At 45.4% G+C, this 25,011-nt stretch overlaps 1 protein-coding gene across 5 annotated transcripts in view; it reads right to left on the reverse strand.

Moving 5' to 3' along the window:
* SV2B (synaptic vesicle glycoprotein 2B) overlaps nucleotides 1–25,011 on the reverse strand; it is a 262,076-nt gene that overhangs the window by 62,071 nt on the left and 174,994 nt on the right.

Below are 25,011 nucleotides of genomic sequence, written 5' to 3' on the forward strand. Positions count from 1 at the left end.
CAAGAGATTAGAGACTGTGCGGTGTTTTAGAAAACCTGATGCCCATCTTAATGCATCCTAGAAATTCTGTGTCACAGACATAAAAGGTGGAGTGTGACAGATGTCGGCGGCAAATTAGACATGTTGGACAAATGCGACTTCTGAGGAACGCTATTCAGAAAATAACAGCCTCACCAGGTTGACACATATGTACACGTGCTAAAATAGATCAACCAGAACTGGGTTTGACGTACCTTTCTTTGAAATGCGTAATGTGCAGCTGAAGGAAATTCTGTCATTTTTATTTTTAAACAAAAAAGTGGCAGTGCCTCAAATGTCCTTACCTGCGGGGTTATGCTTAAAGACAAATTTCCCAGGAAAAAGTGTGGTGAGGCAGGTATGGGGACCATTGGGAGGGCAAAGACGAGACTGATAAGAGCAACTACCAACAAGACAGTTTATTTTAGTAAACACCCAAGAAGGGCCTTTTCCAAGCCACAGCCAATGTTCAGATTTTTTTAAATTGGACTGTAATTACTTTAAATGTTGAGATTTCTCAGGAGAATGTAGAAGAGAGCAGCCATGAGCTAGCCTTTCTCCAACAGGCGTAACTACTACGTGCTTTGTAATACAATCAGTTGCCTGGTGGTGGTTTAGTCGCTCAGTCGTGTCCGACTCTTTGTGACCCCATGAACTGTAGCCCGCCAGGCTCCTCTGTCCATGGGATTCTCCAGGCAAGCATACTGGAGTGGTTTGCCATTTCCTCCTCCAGGGGATTTTCCCCACCCAGGAATCCAACCCAGGTCTCCTGCATTGGCAGGCGGATTCTTTACCACTGAGCCACCGGGGAAGCCCCATCGGTTACCTTAAGATATAGTAATATAAATACACTGTTGTAGACACATTTATGGAATTCCAATGAACCCAGCATCCTCAGAGAGGTGGCAGATCTCTAGAAGCACACAGATAATTCTTTCCAACTAAAAACTGAATACTTACTATTTATCAACGACTGTTGCTAAGAATATATTGATACATTATATACTAAACCCAAGAAGGAAATTCTGGAGAACGTCTTTCATACAGTGGAAATCCTGAATACAAATTAGGTAAGTGTCCTTTTGCTCAACCTTGACTGTAAATCAGATGAAGAAGATCATTTATCTTTCACGGAAAGGAAGCTTCTCCTGACCCGTGGATGCTTTATTTAGGCAGATGTGTGCTGGGAAGGGCCCCCGTACAGCCAAAATCTTCATTAGCTGTTTAACCAACTTGAAGGGAGGTCCCCAAAAGCAGCAATGGAAGTACGCTCTGCGTTACCTTCCCGGTGGCAGGTTTCCTTCTTTTATTATTTTATTTATGAGATGAAAAGAAGATAACTTTGATGCTGTCAGTGGTTTTCACTAACTAGGATTTCCTTCACTCACACACCTCGTCACTTTTCACCTCCACACAACTCAAAGCCATGAAATAAGCCATTTCCTTTTTCCCTTCCATATATGACATTAATCAAGGAACCATGCCTATGAGTCTACAAGCATTCATTCAATGCCTGTTATTAGTTAAGTGCTATTTGGTGGTGCTAGTGGTAAAGAACCCACCTGTCAATGCAAAAAAATAAGAAACTCAGGTTCGATCCCTGGTCAGGAAGATCCCCTGGAGGAGGGCATGGCAACCCACTCCAGTACTCTTGCCTGGGAAATCCCATGGACAGAGGAGCCTGGCAGGCTACAGTTCATGGGGTCACAAAGAGTCGGACATGACTGAAGTGACTTAGCCCATGTTTTCATTACTGGGAATACAGCAGGAGACAAATGTATGAAAATCCCTGCCTTTGTGGCCCTTACATTCTAGTTGGGAAAAGAGATGATAAGTGAGTGAATGAAATATACAGTAAGTGGGTTACTGAAAGTGATACAGAGAAAAATAACATGGAGGCAGAGACAGGGAGAATCAGAGTGGGAGGTGACGCTTCCAAACAAGACGGTTCGGAGGTCCCTCGGGAACCGGGACACTTGGGCAAAGACCTGCAGTGAGTCAGATGTGGGGACGTCTAGGGGAAACTGCTGCGCCTATGCTCCTGGGCTCAGGGTTTTTCTCCACTACTATTTTACCAGTTTCTCAGCCCACAGCTTAGAAAATATAGTGAGCAATCTCCCACTTTATTAGGTCATTGACATTTGTGTTTGAGAAAATAAGCCAAGACTTGCAAACCCAGCTCAGGCCTGGGTCATGCTGTATTGTAATGATGTCGGTTAGTGTTCCCACTAGACTCCGAGTTTATCTGCCTGATTCAGCCCTGAACAGCCAAGGGCTTTCAGCATCTGGCTCCTGGCAGACTTAATCTTTCCCAGTTCTTAGCCATTGAGTGTTATGTCTCAATGCCTTACTCATTGATGCTGCTGCTGCTGCTGCTGCTAAGTCGCTTCAGGCGTGTCCAACTCTGTGTGACCCCAGAGATGGCAGCCCACCAGGCTCCCCCGTTCCTGGGATTCTCCAGGCAAGAACACTGGAGTGGGTTGCCATTTCCTTCTCCAATGCATGAAAGTGAAAAGTCAAAGTGAAGTCACTCAGTCGTGTCCGACTCCTAGCGACCCCATGAACTGCAGCCTACCAGGCTCCTCTGTCCATGGAATTTTCCAGGCAAGAGTGCTGGAGTGCGGTGCCATTGCCTTCTCCGACTCATTGATGAGAGTGTCTTAAAACAATCTTCTGTGGCCATGACCCATTTCTATCAAGAATGAATTGGGGGCTTCTCTGGTGGTCCAGTGGTTAAGAATCCACCATGCAATGCAGGGGACACTGGTTGGATCTCTGGTCTGGGAAGATCCCACATGATTCGGGGCAATTAAGCCTGCGTGCAGCAACTACTGACCTGCCTCCCTAAAGCCTGTGCTCCCCAACAAGAGAAGCCACCGCGGTGAGAAGCCCATATACCTCAACTAGAGAGTAGCCGTCACTTGCTAACTAGACAAAGCCCGTGCACAGCAATAAAGACCCAGCGCAGCCAAAAATAAGCAAAATAAAAGTAAATATTTTTTAAAAGAATGAATTGGATCCTGTGCCTGGGTCGGGCTGTAGCTTTCCTGTTACTCTCACCAGGCGCACTAGTCTGCACGACTGGCTTTGTGTCTGGTCCATGCTGGTTTCCTACCAGCATCTGATGCCCCAACCAATCAGAAAAGTTACAAACTCTGCCCCTGGCCCGACCAGGCCTTCCCCAGGAAAGAACCAGGTTCTACTTCCTCAGATTGAGACAACCTACCTAACACGACACCCATGGCCAGAGCCCCACTTATGAGATGCCCTGCCCTTCTTCTCCCCTCCCGGATAGACCCCTGGGAGGTCACCACCAGCCCAGTTCACAAGGGAGTTTTACATCATTCCTTATGCTTGGTAATTCAGGCTTCTAGACCAGAGCAGAGAGGGAACTATTTTCCCCAGGTAGGTATGTGCTAAGCTTCCAAGTTTGGTTGGCCTCATTTTAGTACAACTCCCTGCCTAGATGCTGGGAAAGACTGTGGGCAGGAGGAGATGGGGGTGGCAAAGGAGGAGATGGCTGGATGGCATCACCTATTCAAGTGGGCATGATGAGTTTGAGCAAACTCTGGGAGGTAGTGAAGGACAGGGGAGCCTGGTGTGCTGCAGTCCATGGGGTTGCAAAGAGGACATGACTAAGCAACTGAACAACAACTGCCTAGACTTTCCAGCATCCCATTCAGCCAACAAATGACTTGTGTTGGTCTTGTGATACCTGGTTAGTAAACATTTGGAATAAAGAAAGAGATATTGAAAGGGAGGAAGGGAGTCAATGATTTAGAATCCCTGATTGTCCAGTTGTTAAGAATCTACCTTGCAATGCAGGAGACACAGGTTTGATCCCTAGTCAGGGAACTCAGATCTCACATGGCCCAAGCAATTAAGCCTGTGAGTCGGGCTAGAAGGTCCATGAGCCTCAGTGAAGATCCCACGTGCTGCAAGTAAGACCAGACACAGTCAAATAAATAAATAGATATTTAGGGGAATAAAGGAAGGGAGGAGGAGGGAATTCCCACCCAAAATACAGCTCCATGAGCACAGCCAATGATACAATGGCTTTAAGCCACTGAGTTATACAGGAATAGATAATGGGGTAGCAAGTATATACTTCGACCAGTAATGCTGAAGAAGATGAAGTTGAATGGTTCTATGAAGACCTACAAGACCTTCTAGAACTAACACCCAAAAAGATGTCCTCTTCCTTATAGGGGACTGGAATACAAAAGTAGAAAGTCAAGAGCTACCTGGAGTACCACGCAAATTTGGCCTTGGAGTACAAAACAAAGTAGGTCAAAGGGTAACATAGTTTTGCCAAGAGAACACATTGGCCATAGCAAAGACCCTCTTCCAACAACATAAGAGAAGACTCTACACATGGACATCATCAGACGGTCAACACTGAAACCAGACTGATTATATTCTTTGCAGCCAAAGATGGAGAAGCTCTATACAGTCAGCAAAAATAAGACCAGGAGCTGACTGTGGCTCAGATCATGAACTCCTTATTGCCAAATTCAGACTTAGATTAAAGAAAGTAGGGAAAACCACTAGACCATTCAGATATGACCTAAATCAAATCCCTTATGATTATACAGCAGAAGTGACAAATAGATTTAAGGGACTAGATCGATAGTTAGAGTGCCTGAAGAACTATGGACAGATGTTCGTGACATTGTACAAGAGGCAGTGATCAAGGCCATCCCCAAGAAAAAGAAATGCAACAAGGCAAAATGGTTGTCTGAGGAGGCTTTACAAATAGCTGAGAAAAGACGAGAAGCTAAAGGCAAAGGAGAAAAGGAAAGATATACCCATTTGAATGCAGAGTTCCAAAGAATAGCAAAGAGAGATAAGAAAGTTTTCCTCAGTGATCTATGCAAAGAAATAGAGGGAAACAATAGAATGGGAAAGACTAGAGATCTCTTCAAGAAAATTAGAGATACCAAGGGAACATTTCATGCACAGATGAGCACAATAAAGGACAGAAACGGTATGGACCTAACAGAAGCAGAAGATATTAAGAAGAGGTGACAAGAATACACAGAAGAACTGTACAAAAAAGATCTTCATGACCCAGATAACCACGATGGTGTGATCACTCACCTAGAGCCAGACATCCTAGAGTGTGAAGTCAAGTGGGCTTCAGGAAACATTACTACAAACAAAGCTAGTAGAGATGATGGAATTCCAGCTGAGCTCTTTCGAATCCTATAAGATGATGCTGTGAAAGTGCTGCACTCAATATGTCAGCAAATTTGGAAAACTCAGCAGTTGCCATAGGACTGGAAAAGGTCAGTTTTCATTCCAGTCCCAAAGAAAGGCAATGCCAAAGAATGTTCAAACTACTGCAAAAATGCACTCATCTCACACGCTAGCAAAGTAATGCTCAAAATTCTCCAAGCCAGGCTTCAGCAGTACGTAAATTGTGAACTTCCAGATGCTCAAGCTGGTTTTAGAAAAGGCAGAGGAACCAGAGACCATGCCAACATCCGCTGGATCACCAAAAAAGCAAGAGAGTTCCAGAAAAACATGTACATCTGCTTTATTGATTATGGCAAAGCCTTTGACTGTGTGTATCACAACAAACTGTGGAAAATTCTAAAAGAGACAGGAATACCGGACCACCTAACCTGCCTCCTGAGAAATCTGTACCAAGTCAAGAAGCAACAGTTAGAACTGGAACTGGACATGGAATAACAGACTGGTTCCAAATCGGGAAAGAAGCACGTCAAGGCTGTATATTGTCTCCCTGCTTATTTAACTTATATGCAGAGCACATCTTGAGAAATGCCAGACTGGATGAAGCACAAGCTGGAATCAAGATTGCCAGGAGAAATATCAATAACCTCAGATATGCAGATGACACCACCCTTATAGCAGAAAGTAAAGTACAGAAGATCTAAAGAGCCTCTTGATGAAAGTAAAAGAGTAGAGTGAAAAAGTTGGCTTAAAGCTCAACATTCAGAAAAATAAGATCATGGAATCTGGTCCCATCACTTCATGGCAAACAGATGGGGAAACAATGAAAACAGTGACAAACTTTATTGTTTTGGGCTCCAAAATCACTGCAGATGGTGACTGCAGCCATGAAATTAAAAAATGCTTGCTCCTTGGAAGAAAAGCTATGACAAACCTCGATAGCATATTAAAAAGCAGAGACATTAAAAGGTCCATCTAGTCAAAACTATGGTTTTTCCAGTAGCCATGTATGAATGAATGTGAGAGTTGGACTATAAAGAAAGCTAAGCACCGAAGAATTGATGCTTTTGATCTGTGGTGTTGGAGAAGACTCTTGAGAGTCCCTTGGACAGCAAGGAGATCTAACCAGTCCATCCTAAAGGAAATCAATCCTGAATATTCATTGGAAGGACTGATGCTGAAGCTGAAGCTCCAATACTTTGGCCACCTGATGCGAAGAACCAACTCACTGGAAAAGACCCTATTGCTGGGAAAGATTGAAGGCGGGAGGAGAAGGGAACGACAGAGGATGAGATGGTTGGATGGCATAACTGACTCAGTGGACATAAGTTTGAGCAAGCTCCGGGAGTTGATGATGGACAGGGAAGCCTGGTGTGCTACAGTCCATGGGGTCGCAAAGAGTTGGACATGACTGAGTGACTGAACTGAACCAATCTGAAGTAATCAACACACTTAAAAAGCCTAATGCATCCTATAACCGCAGCAAAACAGCAAACACGGACTCAGCACTGGCCACTAGACAGGAGACCCGGATTTGATCCCTGGGTCATGAAGATCCCTTCGAGAAGGGAATAGCAACCCACTCCAGTATTCTTGTCTGGAGAATCCCATGGACAGAGGAGCCTGGCGGGCTACAGTCCATGGGTGCACGAAAAGTCAGACATGACTGAGCAACCAAGCACACACACACATGTATGTGTGTGTGTATGTGTGTGTGTGTGTGTGTGTATATATGTATATATATATATATATATATAGTTGCTGTACAGCAGAAACTCACACATTGTAAAAGTAACTATACTGCAATAACAATTTAAAAAATAAAATAAAATTGAATTTCAGATTTTAAAAAGAGTTAGTCAGGGTTCCACCTTGGTGATGGGATATATCACAGGCGGGAGCAGACAGCAGGTGCAGAGACAGGGAAGCAGAAACAGCAGCTGATGTGTGAGGGCAACCACCTGCGAGGAGTTCCGTGTGAACAGCGTGCAGCATGTGTGGGACACGCGGCGGGAACGGGGCTGGTGAGACCAAGGCCCGCTCATAAATGGCGCAGAGGGTGTGTGTGTGCGAGAGAGAACATGCGTACACATGTATGATTGCATGCACATGTGCTGTCTACATGCCTGTGGGCCTACAAGTGTAGGAGAAGGGGAGACAAGAATCAGACAAATGGTCAGGACATTTGGTAAGAACCCATCTATACACCCCTGGAGAAGGAACTGGCAACCCACTCCAGTATTCCTGCCTAGAGAATTCCATGAACAGAGGAGCCTGGTGGGCTGCTGTCCATAGGGTCACACAGAGTCAGACACGACTGAAGTGACTTAGCATGCATGCATACACCCCATACCCTGGCCCCACCCCAGAGAAAAACACCAGAGTCCAAAAGAAGTTCTTTTTTTCTCTTACTTCAGTAAAGCTATCTTCAGCACTTCTCCAGTTTCACTATGCACACAAATCACGGAGGGATCTTAATATCAGATTCTGATTCTCAGTTCAATAGGTCTGAGTTGGGGCTTAAGATTTTGCCTTTCTAGCAAGACTGGTGCTGCTGATCCATGGACCACACTCTGAGTAGTGAGAGGCTAGTGTACACCCACCCTCAGGGAAACACAGGGAGGGGTAGTGATGAGAATCCTGGTCCCAGGAACCCAAAGATCTTGTTCACTGGTTGCATAATTTGAGAGACATCCTCTCACCCTCCAAGGGCTTGACCACCACATCTGCAAACTGATTACTGAAGTAGCTAACCTCCAAACTGGGCTTCCCAGGTGAGACCGTGGTAAAGAACCTCCTGTAAATGCGGGAGATGCGGGAGTCACAGGTTCGATCCCTGGATCAGGAAGATCCCCTGGAAAAGTAAATGGCAACCCACTCCAGTATTCTTGCCTGGGAAAACCCATGGACAGAGGAGCCTGGCGGGCTACAGTCCACAGGATTACTAACAGTCAACTGAGCATGCAACTTCCAAGCTGCCTTCCCATTCGTTTGTAAAAAATATAAAAAGAGAAATATGAAATTCTGTGGATTTCTCAGGAAGAAGATTGTCAGATTATAAAAACAAACCCAACGCAAAGAATAATATCCCACTGTATGGCTATACCACTGTTGGTCTGTCCATTCACCTACTGAAGGAGATCTTTGTTGCTTCCAAGTATGAGCAATTATGAATAAAGTTGCTATAAGCTTCAGTGGGTGGGTTTCTGTGTGGACATACATTTTAAAATTATTTGGGTAAAGCCAAATGGCTTTTGAATTCTCTTAACTTTTCTATGCTGTTTGCTTTATTTTTTTTATTATTATTTTTTTATTTTTAAACTTTACATAATTGTATTAGTTTTGCCAAATATCAAAATGAATCCATCACAGGTATACATGTGCTCCCCATCCTGAACCCTCCTCCCTCCTCCCTCCCCATACCATCCCTTTAGGTCGTCCCAGTGCACTAGCCCCAAGCATCCAGTATCGTGCATTGAACCTGGACTGGCATCTCGTTAGATATGTCTTTTGTAAGCATCTTATAACTGGAATTTTTAAAAGCTAGGTTTGTGCTGGGACTTCCCTGGAAGTCCAGAGGTTAAGACCCCATGCTTCCAATGCAGGGGGTGTGAGTTTCATCCCTGGCCAGGGAACTAACATTCCCCTGTGCTAAACAGAGTGATCAAAAATCTTTTTAAAAATAAAAAATTTTTAAAAAGGCAGTTTTGTGGAGAGGTAGAAAATGAAGCAAATATAGTAAAATATTAATTGTAGAATCTAATTAGTAGGTATATAAGTGTATATTGTAAAATTATTTCTATCTTTCTATATGTTTGAAATTTTTCATAATAAATATTGGGGGAATAGTGAAAAAGCAAAAAACAAACAAAAAAAACAAACATGAATGGATGATTAAACGTTTGTGATTGTCACACAGGACAGATGGGTCAGATGTGGCCCTATGTCGCTTCTGGGCCACCAGTTTGCAATCTCAGCAATAAACATTGAGCCAGGTATTAAGCTATTCCCTCTTAGCTCCAAAGCCACCCTTCCAGCCCCTCCATTGTCCACAAACGACATGTGCTTTGCAAGCCCTGCCAGTAGGGGGCACTAGAGGGAGGCTTAAAGGCTGGTGAAGGGGCAAGGACCTATGCTTTCTGCTCCTGCAAGTTTCACCTGAGCAACACTTTTTCACGCTGGCTGCAGCAGTTCCCTTCCGCCTCCACAGCAGCGGAATCCAATAAGAAGAACCATTGGAGAATGGTTCTTGGGGGAGAATGGACACATGTATATGAATGTCTGGGCTTCCCAGGTGGCTCAGCAGTAAAGAATCTACCTGTCAAGCCCGAAATGCAGGTTCGACCCCTGGGTCGGAAAGATCCCCTTGAGAAGGGCATGGCAACCCTGGCACCCCACTCCAGTATCCTTGCCTAGGAAATCCCATGCACAGAGGAGCCTGGCGGGCTACAGGCCATGGGCTTGACTGAGGGACTAAACTAAGGAAGTAAACAATATGTAAGGCTGAGTCCATTTGCTATCCATCGGAGACTGTCACAGCATTGTTAATCGGTTAGGCTCCAAGACAAAATAAAGTTTAAAATGTGTCATAAAATTAATTATTAAATTTATTAAAAGCAGAACCAGCCACATCCTGCCTCTCAGTTTCTAAGTTATCATAATTCCAATTTACTCCTTCTTGCCATCCCTACCTCAGTATACGTTCTATAAACAGTTCACTTATATGTACTTAATTAATAGTTTTTTTTTACATTAAATTCTCTCTGTTCCAATAACTGGCATACTTTCTGTCTCCTGACTATACCCTGACAGATTCAGACACATAGGCAAATTGATGAATCTTAGAAATTAGACATTGAGTTCAACGCCTATGCTATACCGGGTGAGGGGGCTGAGTGCCAGAGAAAGCTAGGGGCTCACGGAGGCTCTCTGCTGGCCCTGCATACACTCTGGTCTCCTGGACCCGAGCCTGGTACTTTTGCTACTAAACCTCACTGTCCAAGCCAAAGAAGGAACTCGAAAGAACAAGAAGAGCTTCTCAGAATGCTGTCGCAGGGAATCAAGATATGTGGCCTCCAAATGTGCCATTTTGATACAAGGAGTGTTTCAAGCAGAAGACAGCTGAGAAAGAGCAGACTCGAAAAAAAAGAAAAAGCTCCCTCTTCTCCACTGTTGCTTAGTCTCTTCAGTCGTGTCCAACTCTGCAACCGCATGGACTGTAGCCTGCCAGGCTCTTCTATCCATGGGATGCTCCAGGCAAGAATACTGGAATGGGTTGCCATGCCCTCCTCCAGGGGATCTTCCCGGCCCAGGGATCCAATCTGGGTCTCCTGAACTGCATGCAGATTCTCTACCACTGAGCCACTAGAGAAGCCCCTGACCTCCCCTACATTTGCCTAAAAGCAGGCAGGCCATCTATGGGGTCGCACAGAGGCAGACACGACTGAAGCGACTTAGCAGCAGCAGCAGCAGCAGGCTTAGACTCTAAATCATCGGAGACTCTTATCAACCCCAAGACACGACAAAGAGGAAAAATATCACTTGAAACAATTCTGTATTATTAATGGTTTGCTCCATATGTTTACCTTACCACAGTTTACCACTCTTGGAAGCCTAAGACCCTTTTTCTGTGTCTTGTCCCTTCTCTACAATGTATTGTTCTCTGTGAAGACGCTATCTAAATTGTAACCATCCCTAGAGGTACTCACAAGTATAGGCATTGTGCATGGTAATGAAGTCTGTTTGTATTTCTCTTGCTAATCTGTCTTTTGTTAGTTTAAATCAAGGGCTCCCTGTCACCGAACCTAGGAAGGTAGAAGTTCTTCCCTGCGCTGTCTTGGGAGGCCATGAAAAGGAAGAAAGGAAAAAAGATGAACTTATCCAAGGAGAAGAAAAATAGAAAATTCACAATGCCTCTGAAATGGCTCTGCTGTTAAATTCATTTAAAAATCTGTCTTCCACAGAAGAAGTTAAGACAATAAATCTGGAAAATTAGAGTGCATTGGAGTTATCAAAAATTACTTTAGCATGAAGCTGATAAGGGACTAGTTAAAAAGCTGTTAATAAGAAGTCTACCCTCCTTCAACAAGCTCAGTGGCATTTTAAGGCAATGTCACCCCTAATAACACTGAGCTTTTGAGATAATTAAAAACCATGATTGCAAAGACTTCCCTGGTGGTCCAGTGGCTAAGACTCCATGATCCCACAGCAGTGGGTCCCGGTTTGATCCCTGGTCTGGGGACTAGATCCCATGTGCTGCAACTAAAGAACCCACATGCCACAGCCAAATAAATAAATATTAAAACAAACAAAAAAGATTGCTACTTTCAGAGTAGGGGGGATGGAAGTGAAAGGAGAGGGGTGCGGTGAGTAAGAAGGGCTTGCAACTGGCAAATAAAATGGACTAGGCTTCCTTGGAAGAGGGAGGAGCCCATGCTGGTAAGTTCCCATAAAAGGAAGAGCCCAGTCTTCACACATGACACTTCAGCTGGTCATGTCGTAGTCCTGGCTCCATGGACGACCAGCAGCATAACCACAGGCACTGCACTCAGCTTCTCTGACCACTGCGCCTTCTTTGTAAAATTCAGACACAGAGTTATCTCGCAGAGTTATGAGGATTTTGTAAGACAGTGGGTTGCAAATATGTAACAGGATGCCTGACTCAAAAGTGATGCATTACCTGTAAACACCAGTTAAATATATGTGGTCTATTGTGTCATTTAAAGCTTGTGTTTTATTTCTTTTCTGTCCAGATGACATGGGGTGGGGGGAGGGGAGAGTAGCATTGACATATATACACTCAGATCAGATCAGATCAGTTGCTCAGTCGTGTCCAACTCTTTGCGACCCCATGAATCGCAGCATGCCAGGCCTCCCTGTCCATCACCAACTCCTGGAGTTCACTCAGACTCACGTCCATCGAGTCAGTGATGCCATCCAGCCATCTCATCCTCTGTCGTCCCCTTCTCCTCCTGCCTCCAATCCCTCCCAGCATCAGGGTCTTTTCCAATGAGTCAACTCTTCGCATGAGGTGGCCAAAGTACTGGAGTTTCAGCTTTAGCATCATTCCTTCCAAAGAAATCCCAGGGCTGATCTCCTTCAGAATGGACTGGTTGGATCTCCTTGCATATATACACTACCATGTGCCAAATAGCCAACTAGTGGGGAGCTGCTACAAAGCACAGGGCGCCTCAGCCCCATGCGCTGTGATGACCTAGAGGGGTGGGGTGAGAGGCAGGTGGTGGGAGGGCGGTCCAAGAGGAAGGGGATATATACAGACACATACCTATAGCCAACTCACTTTACTGTACAGCAGAGACTAACACATCATTGTAAGGCAATTATACTCCCTCCCCAAAACTATTCAAACACAAACTTAAAAAAATAAATGCATAAGTGATCAAAATTGCTGTTGTTGCTATGAGCAGTCCAGCTTAGAATGGGGCTGGGAACTGAGAGAGCCATGGGATTGGAAAAATGACAACAGGTCGGTGATATTTTAAAATCAAACCAACCATATATCAGAATTTGCAGAAAGGATCAAGACAAGCAGAAGAAACTTATTTATAGTAGCATGCCCTTTAACTGTACCTCCCTGTCTCCTCACCTGGAAAGGAAGCCAGATTCCAATAAAATGTTTTTTAGGACAAAAGTTTTTTCAAGTTTATTCTAACAAGACTTTGGCAGGGGACTTCTCCTCTGCCCCAATTCTCTTTCTAAAGTTCCCAGATTAAACATCATGTCCTAAGAGAGGCAAGCCTGATGTTCCAAACTGGGACTCATCAAACTTTCTCTCTAAAGGGTCAAAGAATAAATATTTTACTTGCAAATAATTTACTTTACAGATGTCTTGTGGTCTCTGTGACATATGCTTCTTCTTTTCTTTCTTTATAATCCTTTTAAAATGTAAAAACAAAAAATACAAGTCCTCTATATTCAAAAAAGTACTGTTTCGCAAGCATGTTCATAAATCCAATTTGTTCACAAGTTCAACCAAGTTAGCCTAGGTATCAACTAACACAGTCAGCTATATAATCTGTACTGTAATAGGTTTATAATGCTTCTCACACTAGTAACACATAAGAAACAAACACAGAGATAAAGAAAACGTTTGTGCTCTTACAGCACAGTACTTGAAAAGTAAAGTAGCGCAGCACAACAGCTGGCGCCTGCAGGCTGGCATCAGGTGACCAGGCCCGAAGAGTTAGTGATGGAGGAGGGAGAGGAGGTGGGAGAGGGCAGAGCCGAAGGGTGGTCAGCAACAGGAGACGGAGGGCAAGCTGCCATGTCACTCGTGCCTGATGACGATGGAAAGCACATTCACATCTCTGAAAGTTCACAGTTTGAAGGGTCATGTGTAGGGGATTGAGTGTAGCCCACAAGTCACAGCTTGCTGGCTCCTGTCCTGTTCCAAAGGAAATTCTGTCATCTCTGCCGGTCCTTCCACATCCTACCACCATTCCTTTATAGAACTTATGTCCATTTGCTCCGATGTATTTATTGGTTCAGTGTTTGTCTCTAGAGGTGCTCTTCACACCGACAGAATATACCCTCAGCCCCAGAGGCAGCAGGCTGAGGAAACAAACAATCAGATTGAGCTGGCTTAAATGTGATGGGAAAGAAGAGCCCCCTGCAGAATAATCTTCTTTATTTAGCAATTAACCAAGAACAGCGAAGGCATTTCTCTCTCTCTCTCTTTTTTTTTTTTTTTTTTTTGCTTGAATGCATTGAAATTAAATGCATTAATATCCAAGGAAAATTCTGAGTTCCCTTTTTCTGAAACCACTCCAATATTTATTTGACTGCGTGCATATGCTTTGAAGGAATAAAAATCAGCCTCTCCAAATGGAACCATTGCCATTCCACTTTATTATTCAACCAATATACTTGCCTGAAGGGTAATGTTCTCTTGGACGAGGGTCTGGAAGTCAGTGGTAGCTGTGATAAAGATTGAATATATAAGGGAATCCCCAGGAGAAGTCTCACTTTGCTACTAAGGCATGGAAGAACATCAAGATATCTATGCGCATACCCCTATTAAACCAGATGCCTTGGGTAAGTTGGCCAAGTGTTTTGTTTATATGACATCTGAATGCTTGGAAACTTCTGGGATGAGTAAATCCTTTCTCTTGAGTCGAAGTGCTTAGCACGGAAAAAGTTTGGCTTTAACGATTGGTCTAGTGGAAACCAACCTGGCAGTCACTGTAGTGAACTCTCCCGCTACTTTGTGTGCAAGTGCTCAGTCCTGTCCAACTCTGCAACCCCCTGGGCTACAGCTCCTTCAGTCCATAGAACTCTACAACCCCCACCAGGCTCCTTCAGTCCACAGAACTTTCCGGGCAAGAATACTGGCATGGGTTGCCATTTCCTCCTCCAGGGGAACTTCCCCACCCAGGGATCAAACCCACATCTCTTACGTCTCCTGAATTGGCAGGCGGGGTTCTTTACCACTAGTGCCGCCTGGGAAGCCCCAGTACTTTATGTGTCAGATAAACTCAAGTGAATGAATCTTTGGAAGTAGGTTAACTTGCCCTACTGAAGGGAAGTAGGTTAACAGTCTGCTGAAAATTGGAACTCTCCAAAAGGTCACTAAGACATTTGGAAACAATGTTTTTCTCTAGTTGCAAGGAGTTGAAGGTCTAGGGGTCACTGTCTAGGTGCAGTGGGCGGGCCTCTCACTGCAATGGCTTCTCTTGTTGCAGAGCACAACCTGGGGGGTGGGGCACAGGCTTCAATAGTTGTGCACAGGCCTACTTGCCCCACAGCATATGGGAATCTGACCAGACCAGGAATCAAACCCATGTGCCCTGCATTGGCAGGCAGACCCTTAACCATTGGACCACCAGGGAGGTCCCACAATTTTATATCTAAGTAAACTGTTCCAATATCTGATGGAAGAAATCCAGGTTTATAGTTTGGTGATTCATCAAATGATGAATTGTGTGCCCCAAATGATGGAGTGTGCTTAGCCGCTCAGTCGTGTCCAACTCTCTGTGAGCCCATGGACTATAGCCTGCCAGGCTCCTCTGTCCATGGGGATTCTCCCAGGCAAGAATACTGGAGTGGGTTGTCATGCCATCCTCCAGGGATCTTCCTAAACCAGGGGTCGAACCCAGGTCTCGCACATGCAGGCGGATCCTTTACTGTCTGAGACACCAGGGAAACCCAGTGATGGAGCCGTCCATGAGAAAAGATGCATCAATACTACACAAGGGCACCAGGGCTGGAGGCACGTGTCGCTCCGCCTAAGGATGTGATGCAATCACTCATGCTCGGTCCTTCGGCTATAGAGAAGCCACAACCCCATGGAAGAGCAGAATCATCTGTCTTGGAAGGTCTAGGATCAGGATGTGGCCAACAGACCCAGAGGTAGGGTCTGCAGGTGGATTGGAGAGTTAGAGGGACAGGGACACTTGTTACAGTAGCGTAGCGTAAGGATAAGGTCTTTTTAATAGATATTTTAATAGTCATTCACAATCTTTTTGGGGGTCTGTGTTGGGTCTTCATTGCTATGCAGGCTTTTCTCTAGCTGTGGCGAGTGGGGGCTACTCTCCAGCTGTGGTGCACAGACGTCTCATTACAGTGGCTTCTTTGGTTGTGGAGTGCAGGCTCTAGGGCGTGCAGGCTTCTGTAGTTGTGGCTTCCAGGCTCTAGAGCACAGGCTCAATAGTTGTGGGGCATGAGCTCAGTTACTCCACGGCATGCGGGATCTTCCCAGATCAGGAATTGAACCCAGGTCTCCCGCACTGGCAAGTGGATTCTTTACCACTGAGCCACCGGGGAAGCACATAGATAAGGTCTAATCCCAGGAAGAGGTTCTTTCTCCAGCTATACTTATGGAAAATTAAAGACCCTGAAAGGAAGCCCAGAGACTCCATCATCCCAGGTGGTGATGCAAAACCAAGCTCAAGCCACAAGGCAATATTCTGAGCCGGTAAGGATACCCAGGCCCCAGATCCCTGGTCATGTCTTTGGTGAGTAGAAGACAGGTGTACAGTCATGGTGGAAGCAATGGTAACAGAAAACATTCAGGATACCAGTGAGGTTTCTGCCCAGGGCTCAGACTAGCCCTGGGGCAAAGGGGTACCTGGCGTGTCCCTTAATCGCCTCTCAGGCTGATAGCAAGAGGCTTTAAGAAATACTCCTTGAGGATGCTGTGAGAATCCTAACATTGCCTTGTTCACATCCCCTGACACTAGAGCCATCTTAGAAAAGCAGAGATTTCCTTTTGTACCTCTCAGTGCAGGTGAGAAGACGTGTCACCTGGGCTAAAGCTGTAGAGGTGTGACACCTCGGACAGCTCTCCTGAGGACCATGAGCATCTCAGCCGTGACCACTACCCATGAGACTCGCCACCCCTCCTCCACTCCACCACAGCCCAGTGTGGCGGCCACTGTGTTCATGTCCGGAGGGTGGAACAATGTGCCTGATGACACCAGGACCGGTCCAGGAGAATCACCGTAGGGCTTATTAACTGTGGAGTATTTTGGCTCCATGGTAAAGAATCCACCAATTCAGGAGAAGCAGGAGACTCAGGTTCAATCCCTAGGCTGGGAAGATTCCCTGGAGGAGGAAATGGCAACCCACTCCAGTATTCTTGCCTGGGAAATCCCATGGACAGAGGAGCCTGGCGGGCTACGGTCCATGAGGTTTCAAGGAGTTGGACACAACTGAGTGACTGAGCACATGGCTGAGAATTAGAAGCTGAGATGGGAGTAGCTGACATAAAATCAAGAAAAGAAACCACAATCTTCATGCAGAAATTTGCTCAACCTCATTACCTACATGTCAGTGAGTATGGGAAGAGGGCATAGAGATTAAATAAGCCCAGCCCAGTCCTCTGTTTCAAAAACACTCAAATATAGCTGAAATAAATAGGTGGACACAAGTTAAGTGGTAGAATAAGGCAGGGGCCAGAGAAAGGCCACAGCAAGAACTCTGGCAAGGTGATGGCAAGAAAGAGGGTGGGGGGCAAACTTGGCTGCCCTAGAATAAGCAGACGGTTGGGGTGATGGAAGATGGTTGGAGGGGGAGCAGCGGGCCGAGCATCACACAAAGAATCAGAAGGGGATGAGGCTGGTTATTGGCAGAGGTCAAACTCATGACCTTCCAAAACGTGGATGTCTTTTTGATATAATGACTCTGAACAGGCCACCTTGTCTTCAAGTTGATTTACAACCGGGACTGGAAAAGATCTGTCTTTCTGTCTGGGACACCTAGAGGTCTGGCTCTGACTCATGGCCAAGATAAGGGCAATGAGATTTATGATGTGCTGTAAAGTCTGAAACTCCCATGGTGATCCCTACAGCTGGTTTGTTTACTCATGGTTTCAGTGGCATAACTGGTTATTCAAAATGGCAGAGCAAAAGCCAGAGGGATGGGCAAATCCCACTGAGAACTTCTGCCTTGAAGTCTTCCCAAAGGGAAGACTTCTTGCACAGATCTTGGTGGTTTTACCTGGAGACAGGTTCATACAAGAATAGGACCCTAGTGACTATGCCTGTATATCTTTTGAACGTCCAGTGCTTGCCTACACGCTTTTTCTCACTTTGAATAAGAGCCTGTGTGACTATGGGCTTCCCAGGTGGCGCTAATGATAAAGAACCCACCTGACGATGCAGGAGACATGAGACACAGCTTTGATCCCTGGGTCAGGAAGATGCCCTGGAGGAGGGCACAGCAACCCACTCCCAGGATTCTTGCCTGGGGAATCTCATGGACAGAGGAGACTGGTGGGCTACAGTGCATGGGGTCACAAAAAGTCAGACACGACTGAGAAAGTGAACTGAACTGAGCTAACCAAACAATTATTTTCATCCACTGTTTGAGAATCCTATGTGACAGAGATCTGGGCAGGTTTTAATATTAGTATGTTAGGAAAGTGAGTATTCATGCTTTTGTTGAAATAAAATGTATCTCATGGATAGACCTCTTAATTTTTTTATTCTTATGACAATTACTCTTTTCTCTTTACCTTTGGTGGCTCAGAGGGTAAAGAATCTGCCTGCAATGCCTGCAATGCAAGAGATCTGGGTTCGATCCCTGGGTTGAGAAGATCCCCTGGAGGAGGAAATGGCAACCCACTCCAGTATTCTTACCTGGGAGATTCCATGGACAGGGGAGCCTGGAGGGCTACAGTCCATGGGGTTGCAAAGAGTTAGACACGACTGAGCAACTTAGCACACACACACAAATGATGCTCTTTCCCATCTGAGTCTTCACACTGCTTGTTTCTCCACCTGGCATGTTCAGATCTTTGCATGGCTGGCTCCTTCCCATAGTCCAAGCCAAAGCTTCCCTGGCCGCCCATCCACAGGGGTCTCTCCCTCCAATAGACGGAATCACAAAGGCCAGTTAGAAGGCCACTATAAACCTAAGTGGGTGACAGTGACCACTTGGGGCAGGGTGATCAGTGGAGCTGGATTCTGGATGTATTTTAAAGGTTGGGTCAAGTAACTTCCCTGGTCCCATGGGTAAGAATTTGCCTTGCAATGCAGGGGATGTGAGTTCAATCCCTCGTCAGGGAACTAAGACCCCACATGCCACAACTAGAGACTCTGCGAACTGCAACAAAAGATCCCACTTACTGCAGCTAAACCCCAACTCAGCTAAATACATAAATAAATATTTTAAAATTTTAAATAAAGTCAAGAGAATGGATGGCTTATGAAGCAGAGATTAGGCCAGTTCAGTCCAGTTCAGTCGCTGAGTCGTGTCTGACTCTTTGCAACCCCATGGTCTGTCCATCACCAACTCCCGGAGCTTGCTCAAACTCATGTCCATCGAGTCGGTAATACCATCCAACCATCTCGTCCTCTGTCATCCCCTTCTCCTTCTGCCTTCAATCTTTCCCAGCATCAGGGTCTTTTCCAATGAGTCAGCTCTTCGCATCAGGTAGCCAAAGTATTGGAGCTTCAGCTTCAGCATCAGTCCTTCCAATGAATATTCAGGATTGATTTCCTTTAGGATTGACTGGTTGGATCTCCTTGCAGTCCAAGGAACTCTCAAGAGTCTTCTCCAACACCACAGTTCAAAAGCATCATTTCTTCGATAATCAGCCTTCTTTATGGTCCAATTCTCACATCCGTACATGACTACTGGAAAAACCATAGCTTTGACTAGACAGACCTTTGTCAGCAAATTAATGTCTCTACTTTTTAATATTCTGTCTAGGCTGGTCATAGCTTTTCTTCCAAAGAGCAAGTGTCTTTTAATTTTATGACTGCAATCACCATCTGCAGTGATTTTAGAGCCCAAGAAAATAAAGTCTGTCACTGTTTCCATTGTTTCCCCATCTATTTGCCATGAAGGGATGGGACCAGATGCCATGATCTTCATTTTTTGAATGTTGAGTTTTAAGCCAGCTTTTTCACTTTCCTCTTTGACTTTCATCAAGAGGCTCTTCAGTTCCTCTTTGCTTTCTGCCATAAGGGTGGTGTCATCTGCTTATCTGAGGTTACTGATATTTCCCCTGGCAATCTTGATTCCAGCTTGTGCTTCATCCAGCCCAGCATTTCAGATCTCCAAAAGAGTGAGGAGAGAGAGGACTTTCTCTGGCTGAGTACTGACATGTTCCAGTGTTAAAGGGTCCGGAAGATAAAGAGAAACCAGCAGTGGAGAATGAGAAGGAGTGGCCAGTGGAACAGCAGGAAAACTGGAGGCAGGGATATCCCAAATGTCCAACAAAGAAAGTGTATCAAGGAGGCAGGAGGGATCACCTCTTACAGTGGCTGCCGGCAGGTCAGGAACACGGAGGACTGAGATTGTACCACATGGGGGTAATCTAGACGAGAACAGTCTTCTGAAGCGTTGGGGACTAACTTCTGCTCAAAGTCAAGTGAGAATGGGAAGTGAGGACTTGGATTTAGAGGGTTTTACTAAAACGGAAGGACTTGGATTTAGTGGGTTTAAAAACAGAAGAGATGTGTGTGAAGTCGGAATCAGAGAAACAGTAGCATGTTTGCGCACTGATGGGAATGACTCCAGAGAGAAAAGTCAGTGAGGGAGAGGAGGGTGAAAATTATGAAAGTGGTTGCCTGGAGAAGTGGAAGGGGACAGGCCTGAAGCCTGAGAATGGACAGGTGAGCCCCATGGCTCGTCCACAGCCACAGGAGGAAGGGGGAAGACCCGAGGCAGCTAGGAAGCTGGTGTGGCGGTGGGCAATGTGGGAGCCCTTTCTGGACGCTCCCCTGCTTTCTCAGTGAAAGAGGCACTGAGGTCATTATGCTGAGGAGGTGCTGGGAGTTGGAGAGCAGAGGGTGAGGCACGAAACAGGCATCAAGGAGCATGGGCAAGTGAGTGGTTCTGGGAAATGAAGGATGATGCTGGTGGCAAATGGCCCCCTTGAGGTTCTTGACAATGAATTTAAAGTGAGGCCAGTGGATGACGTGCTGTGTAGCTCACCAGCCGCGTTCAGCTGCGGGATGCAGACTCATGAAGAGTGAGGTGCAAGCAGAGCTGGTGAATGCGACAAACTAGAGAAGCACAAGAAACTGATGGTCTGTGCAGGGAATGGTTATGGTTCTGTCCGCAGAATTAAAATCCAGGGAAGAATGTGGTGAGGACAAGAGTGTGGTGAGAGACTAACAGGGTGTTGCTGTCCTGAGGCTGAACAATTCTGAGAGTTGGAAGACTGGATAAGGTGAGTTACAAAGACAGAAGCGGGTACTCGACGTTGGGATTTTTGGAGGGGTTGGGGTTATTGATAATAAGACGACCTAGGGTAAGACCAGGACAGTAAGTGGTTGAGAGGGGGCTATCACTGCAGAAGACCTTAAGGAATAAAGAAACGTGGACATTGGAAAATGCTTATGGAAATCACCAAGAATTACAATGAAAAGAGCGACAGTAAAGCTGCAACTAAAACCCTCCAGGGGGACTTTCCTGCTGGTCCAGGGGCTGAGACCCTTCGCTCTCGATCCAGGGGACCCAGGTTCCATCCCTGATTAGGGAACTAGATCTCACACGCTGCCACTAAGAGTTCACACAATACCAATAAAATATCCCACCTGCCTCAGCTAAGACACAGCACAGCCAAATAAATAAATAATAAATCTTTTAAAAAGAAAGAAAGGGCATGTCCAGAGTTCTCCTTTATCCATTCTCCTTCTAAATACTATAAGGTTGTAAGTAATGGCTTTTGCCTTTTACCCTGTGTTACAGATTATAAGATTTCCCTTTTTAGGACCCAACGAGAGGTGAGGAAGAGAGGTCAAGGAAAGGATGGGACTTCTTTGGGCTAATTGCTGCACATCACCAATGGAGATTGATGTATGCCTCTGAGTCAGCAAAATCTCCAGTGTTGAAACAAAAGATGCTCACTCTGCGTATTTGAGCAGTCTGGGCCAGTCAGTCCCCATGGAGAGAAAGGCATTTACATTCAGTCTGCTCATGGACCCCAGAGGACATGTCAAAAGGTGTTACATTTCCAAGACCATCTATCTGACTCTCCCATCTCTCTCCCTTGCCCTGCTAATATCTGAGACACTCTGGAAATTAAATTTCAATTAGTTGCAAAGAAAAAAAACAACTCATCTGGGCTTGTGCTGTGGAAGAATTAAAAATACAGAGCGATTTTACAGCCACTGGCCTGCAAAAGGGTATTACAGCTGTACAGTCATGAGCTCCACATTGGATGTCAATGTTTTGTTTTTTTTTAATTTCTAATTTTCTCTTTATTATTGCTATTCAGTCACAGAAAAGATTAACATCTCTCTAAGAAGTTTATTTTAGCATATACCATATGTTGATACAATCGACATAATAATTTTATATGAAGAGAATCCATTGCAGAAGTAACTAAGGAGGTGCCCTTACAAGAAAACAAAGGAAAGGCAATAAAGAAATTCTTTCGTATAAAGACTTCTGATGTGCATGATTTTTTCAAAATATAAAACCTTAATATTAGAATAAAACAGAACACCAAGGATTAGGAAATGTTCCATGCAGATGCTTGGCATATGTGGTATATGTATGGGTTGAGTTATAATAAAAATACTTATGTATTATAGTCAATTCTTATATAGAGCTAGAAACAGAAATTTTCAATCAAGCATGACTGGACTGACATTTTCTGTCTTCAATTACATGATGAATTACAATTGTATGGCAGTCACTTCTGGCCAGCAGTGTCATGATAAATGCTTCGTAAGATATAATATCTCTCCTTGTTCACTTGCAAAACATGGGTGCCTTTTAAAAATGTTCTACGAGTTCTGATGTTCCACGCTATCTGATGTGATTCCTGGCAGGGGGAGGGTGGAGAGGTCCTTGGTGCCTCCAGAGCTCCCTTGCTCTGGAGCATTTCTTGGGACCCCTTTCATAGGAGGATGGCAGTGAGGTGCTTCAGCAATACAGCGGCCTCTTCTGGGCTGACACAAGTGCCTAAGTATCAGATCACTGCAGGCCCCTTGCCTTCCTGATCCTGGCTGGGATGTGGACTACATCACCCTCCACCTACAGAAATACGCTGTAACTGACTCCAGCATGCTGATGGAGGACCAGTGCCTAACTGGCAACTGCATCTTAACAGAGTGATGCGTTTTGCATAAAGGTAGCTCAAGGTTACGTACGAAGTGGGCACATAGGAACATGTCCGACAGAGGGAACGGCAAGGTAGAGGAGAAGCAATGGACTTTCAAGGCAGACGTAGCTGGTTTCAACTCCTAGAGCCGTCACTAACTAGTTTTGCTGCTGCTGCTGCTAAGTCATTTCAGTCGTGTCCAACTCTGTGCGACCCCATAGACAGCAGCCCACCAGGCTCCCCCGTCCCTGGGATTCTCCAGGCAAGAACACTGGAGTGGGTTGCCATTTCCTTCTCCAATGCAGGAAAGTGAAAAGTGAAAGGGAAGTTGCTCAGTCGTGTCCGACTCTTAGCGACCCCATAGACTGCAGCCCACCAGGCTCCTCCGTCCATGGATTTTCCAGGCAGGAGTACTGGAGTGGGGTGCCATTGCCTTCTCCAGACTAGTTTTGACAAGTTACATTAACTTCTTAGAGACTAAGTTTTTTCAAAAAAAAAAAAAAAAGTTTTCTTTAAAAGGATGCAAAGAATGCTTCCTTTGTAGGTTGTTCCAAGCATCAGTAATGTCATATTTAAAATACTTAGTATAAAAGAGGTGGCGATGGTGGTAAAGAACTCACCTGCCAATGTAGGAGACATGAGAGACACGGGTTCAATCCCTGGGCAGGGAAGATCCCTGGAGGAGGAAATGGCAACCACTCCGGTATTCTTGCCTGGGAAATTCCATGGACAGAGGAGCCTGGCAGGCTGCAGTCCATGAGGTTGTGAAGAGCTGGACATGACTGAGCACCCACGCATTCCAGTACACAAGAGTTTATCAGATTGTAACCATTGCTGCTGGTAGTAGCATGATTATTACAGTTTGCTTTTAATTTAAAAGAAAGGTAACAGAGTTTGCATCAACACTGGGAAATAATGAACCCTTTTTCATCAGTTCTTTGTTTTCTATGAAGAAATCCATATGTGAGAAAATAAGCCTTCCAACCTCATTGCTAGAAAGTCCCCCACAGTGAACACGAGCAGCAGTGAGCGATGACACAGGACAAGAGGCCTGCCTTAGCAACCACATGTGTCACTTAAGGCCTCCAAGCAGCACTTCCCTCACCCTGTAAACTGGGGATTTACCACTCTGATCGCCTCACAGCGTCATTTAAAGATCAGATGTGAGTATCTGTGAAAATCACTGATAACCCCTGAAGCACTGTGCAAATGTAAGCAAGGTCTTTGGGTACAGCCCCATTTTTTTCCTGCTGGTCAAGGTGTGTGCAAACATCCCATCCATCCCCACGGACACAAGAAGGAAGCCATCTGGGGAGAAGTCCTACACAGCACAGTAAGCACAAAGCCTGACAACTCAGCAGCTCCTGCTGACCCCGAGTCTCTGTGTCAGCCGCCTAATTCTCTATGCTGGCTGCACAACACAGTCACCAAATTGCTGCTGGTGATCCCAAAACGCTCCACCACACCTCACTCGCAGAGACTCTGACACCATTATTCTAGGACAGGGCTTGGTTGCTTTTTCCTTTTTTTAACAGCTCTTCAGGTGACTCAAAAGGGCGGACAGAGGAGAGAACCACTCACCTGGAGCACTGGTTCTCAACTGGAGGTGATTTCATGCCCCCAGGGGACATTTTGCAATATCTGGAGTCATTTTTGGTTTTATATATATACACACATACTTGGAGCTTCCCTGGTGGGTCAGTGGTAGAGAATCTGCTTGCCATACAGGAGGCGCAGGTTTGATCCCTGGGTTGGAAAGATCCCCTGGAGAAGGAAATGGCATCCCAATCTAGTATTCTTGTCCAGGAAATGCCATAGACAGAGGAGCCTGGTGGGCTACAGTCCAGGGGGACGAAAAGAGATGGACACGACTTAGCAACTAAACAACAATACACACACTTGTACAGAGAGTGCGCTAGGTATATGTATATGTATGTATTTATGTATATATATCCAGCACATGCCTGACCCTGCAACTTGCCCTCCATTCCTAGTAGATATAACAGTCTACTTAGGGATTTCTCCCACACATTCCTGCTGTATTTTCCACGATCTGAAGATTATATTTTCAAGTATGTGAGTTAAGCTGAAGCTCCAATACTTTGGCCAGCTCATGTGAAGAGCGGACTCATCGGAAAAGATCCTGATGCTGGGAAAGACTGAAGGCAAAAGGAGAAGGGGCAGCAGAGGATGAGATGGTATGGGAGCATCACTGACGGAGCGGACATGAATTTAAGCAAACTCCAGGAGCCAGTGAAGGACAGGGGAGCCTGGAG

This window comes from Bos taurus, chromosome 21 (genome assembly GCF_002263795.3).
Source record: "Bos taurus isolate L1 Dominette 01449 registration number 42190680 breed Hereford chromosome 21, ARS-UCD2.0, whole genome shotgun sequence".
In the NCBI taxonomy this organism is placed as follows: domain Eukaryota; kingdom Metazoa; phylum Chordata; class Mammalia; order Artiodactyla; family Bovidae; genus Bos; species Bos taurus.